Below are 4198 nucleotides of genomic sequence, written 5' to 3'. Positions count from 1 at the left end.
ACAATATTAGGTAGGTGGTTTTAATGTTGTGGCTGTAGGTCACAGGAATGAATCAGAAATGCTTCAATATGGCTGGTGTCCAAATCCAATTTCAAAGGGGTCAATTTTTTGTGTAATGATAATGAAATAATATAAATTCAAAAAACACATGTCGTAGGTCTGGTTTTTGTTTTCAGACTTTTCAGATTTCAAATACATTTCTGTAAGGTACTACGGCAGCAATGTAGCAAAGTGCGGTCCGATCAATTCAATGTTGTTAGGCTAGAGTATTTTCTCTGCGCTTTGGCCTCCCGTCCACACTACAGCTGCATTTTAGGAAACGGAAAACAAAGCTTTCGGAAAACGCCTTCCAGGGTTTCGATTTGTCAATACTCAGTTTTCCGTGTATTGGTGTGGAGGTAAAACGGCGCTTCCTGAAAACCCTGACGAGCGACGGCCGACGACCATCGAGTTTTTGTGTCTCCAGTAAAGGTTTGGTAACGGCGTCAATGTGAAGAAGCTGGATACGCATGCTCCGAATGTTCTTCTGTGGTGTCCCAAGCTTTAGGATACATTATCGCCCTGGGTGTCTGTATAGGTGTGGACGGGGCCTGGCTGGGAAAACAATTCATGGATCTTGAAAGATTTGGTCGCTGAGTGCGTTTGTGTGGAAGCGATGACAACATACAAACAGCTTGGCCCTTATCGGCCGCTGCCGCGCTAACTGTGTAAAGAGTTCGGAAAAGGCTGATGTGGCATGATGGTACATGTAATAAAAACAAAACGCGCCTAAAAGATCACTTGAAAAGAAAACCTTTGGCCCGGTTGAAATAAAAACAATGCGCCCGCGTTTGCCGCCTCTTCTTGGCTTCTGCTGGTTTCTTCTCTGTTTGGGTTTTTTCATCTGTAAAAAGTTTTTTTTTGTTGTTTTTTTGGTTTTTTTTAACTTTGACTGACAATAGCCTCAGCCACATTTGCGTTGAAGGTTCTTGGGATGAATCCAGGTGGAGAAGCGGTCACCCTTGACGTCACTAATAAAAGACGGCAGTCATTGTTCCGAAATATTCGAGCGGTGGGTGCCATCGTCCGATCAGAAGTGAGTTTTCCACAGAGGCGTGTGTCATAAAAACATAGAACCATTACTCTCTTACTCTCGATCTCGCACTTTCAACATTTCCTGCAGCTTCTGTGTATTGCCCTGCACCGTCATTTTCTCTGAAAAAGCAGAATGGTTCATATTTGAGGAAATGAGTCATCCCGCCCCTGTGATGGATGTACTTTGGAACCGGATGGATGACTTTTTTTTTCCCTCCTCATGGAAAACAATTCAGAATGTGTTGTCTCTGCTGACATCCAACGTCAAAACCAGAAGTAAATGTGACAGTAGTGTCAGAAAAAGTATTGTGTTTAGTGTGTAGACATTTCTTCAAAGTGATCACCAGGGGTAAAATATTAGTCTGTGTTTGTTATCATTCACTCTTGCATTAATGTCCACCACAGCTGGTGAGTGGAATTGGATTTTTTATTAATTTTTTTATTAAAGGACATTTAAATTAGGTCAGGTATAATTAGGTCAGTATGTTCTGAGGACGTCCATTCATGTGTGTTGTTTGTCTATTTTCCTCTGACCAAACTTTATTGTCTGGACATATCATACAAAACATCTACATTGATGTGTTTTGAAGCTTGATTTTTCTGTACAGAAACCAACCCAACCCGATTTGGGGAAAAAAAGAAAAATAGGAGAAAAAAATGATACATGGATATAAGTTATATATTTATATATAGTCATACTTCATTGTGTAAAGCCTGCCTCACAATGAATCCGACAATCGACAACAACAAGGCGGACGTCCATTCATTCCTATGAAGAGTGGGATTCCGCATGTGAAAAGCTGTGACGCGCTGCTCTGCTGAATTCCCGTGTCTAATCCGAGGCTCTGAGACATTTTCATTATTCAACTCATGCGACAAGTTTGGGTCCGACCAAACACTATGACTGGAAGTGACGTCAGTCACATTTTCTAGTGGACCAGGGCTTTAAACTGAGTAAATAAGTTGCATATTTAAAGTAATGACATTGTTAACGTTAACGTTGTATGTCATCGTATTCACTGTCAATAAAGTCAACTGTGTATATATTTTTTGCACTTTGTAAGGGTTTTTTTTAACTCTCATTCATGGTACATGGTAAATGTCCAGCTGATCAAACGCTGTTGTTCTGGAAAAAAACAGAGTTCGCATTTTCTCCAAAATATTTTGTGATACGAAACTCAGACAGTTCTCCGACTGTCTGATGCGATAACGCGCTAGGTGTTAAGGAGGCCTTACCGGTACTCATAATTTTTTACCAATGTGTGAAGAAATATATACAAAGCAAAAAATAATCCATAATAAAAATCGATTTTCAAACCATGTGTGAAGACATAAGAAAAGTAAATAGATGAAGTAGAAGATATAAGCAAAATATAGATGTATGAATATCATTGTGTTAGAGGGACTTGTCTAAACAATGTCTAAAGAGATACATATATACAAGAAGCAAATAAATATAAACAAAAAATAGATAGGGAAGAGGGCAGAAAAACAAAACATAATTGTGGCGGACCAAGGAGCGTGCTTAAGCCGCAGCTGCAGACGGCAGCCTGGTTTCCTTCCCGCAGCTGCCCAGCTGCCCCGAATGGGCCGAATCAGCGGCTGGACGGCGCTGATTACTCCGATCCGGAGCAGGGAGCTTTCTTAATGTGTGTCTGTCTTGCAGAGAGGAATAAGCGCACCTGCTCGTTGGGCGTCCTGAAGCAAACTGGAACGTCATTCCTCTGGGCCCAAACTGAGCATCCAGCAAGGCTTTCTGTTAAAGTTTATAATCAAAACTCTCGTCATGTCGGCAGCCCACAGCCAGAAAGACTCTGTCTATCTCCCCAAACCCCTACCTGTGGGTAGAGACTCCCACAAGCGACTCGCAGACCAGGAGTGAGACTTCCTCCGCTGCCAGCTGGAGCGTGTCCTGCCCCCTCCGCCACATCCACGACCTACGTGGATGTGGCGGAGGGGGACAGGTCGTATTTTTCGGTAATTCGGTCGATTATAACGAGTTAACCGTGACACTCAGGCAGGAGAGGAAATAACCCCGCTGGTCCCAAAAAGCCGCCAGGAAATGCTCTTCCAGGCAGCTCACCATAACCCAATGGCCGGTCACCTCAAACATGATAAAACACCACCGCGGATAACGACTTCTATTGGCCAGAAATTTGGACAGATATATGCAAGTGGTGCGCCACGCCTCCTAGCAATCAGTGCCAATTGGTCAACCCTCCGACTACACCAAGAGCGCCGTTGAGGTCCCTCCCCCAAGTCAAGGTTCCATTTGAACGACTCGGTATCGCCCTCTTCTAATTTTAATTATGAAAAAACAATGTGTGAAGACAAAAGTGGGGGTGTAGCAGTTTCTCCTACCACACACAACCCAAGTGGTGTTTTCAGGGACCTCCAGCACAGAGACACAGATGACAGGGGTTGTAGACACCAGTTTATTATAGAGAGTGGGCCAGCTGGAATTAGCCCAGGGGAAGATAAGCATGTGTCATGACACAGGCTCCTCTCCTCAGTGTGTGTGGGGACGGGGCTTTTACCTGTTGCTTGTTAGACCAACCAACGAGCTGATCCCAATAAACTAGATCCAGGTCAGGTGTGGCTGCTAAACCACACCATCGCCACACCACATACACATACCAAACTGAGGCCAGGGAGAATACCTGGCCAAAGCCTACCTAGCAGAGAACAAAAAAATGAAAACGAAAGAGGCCTAAAACAGACTCTGAAACAAGGTTGCTATACCTGAAAAGGACAGACTCTGACGCAAGGTTCCTATACCTTAAATAATACAAACACCGGACTGTGAAACATGGTTCCCATACTTCAAACCAACAAATGTCCAAAAAAATCAGCTTGTCCACTTCCAGGGGACCTGGTTCCCCATAACGTCACGGTCGACCGACTTCCTTCCCCAAGGACAACGACAGACTGCCCCCCCCTCCCTCCAGGGCCCGGGACTGCTGTGCTGGCTGGTGAAGGCGTGGTTGGTCTTGGCTGTTGTGGGGGCTGCTTGTAGGGGTGGCCTGGGTGCCGGCCTGTGGGATGGTCACGGCGGTCGCTGCTGGGCAGAGAAGCTAGCTGCCAGCGGTTACCTCTGGTGGTTGCAGTGCCTGCTTCTCCCCGG

Source organism: Zeus faber, assembly GCF_960531495.2.
Source record: "Zeus faber genome assembly, chromosome: 2".
NCBI classification, from domain to species: domain Eukaryota; kingdom Metazoa; phylum Chordata; class Actinopteri; order Zeiformes; family Zeidae; genus Zeus; species Zeus faber.
The sequence above is the reverse complement of the archived record's forward strand: the minus strand, read 5'-3'. Positions refer to the sequence as shown.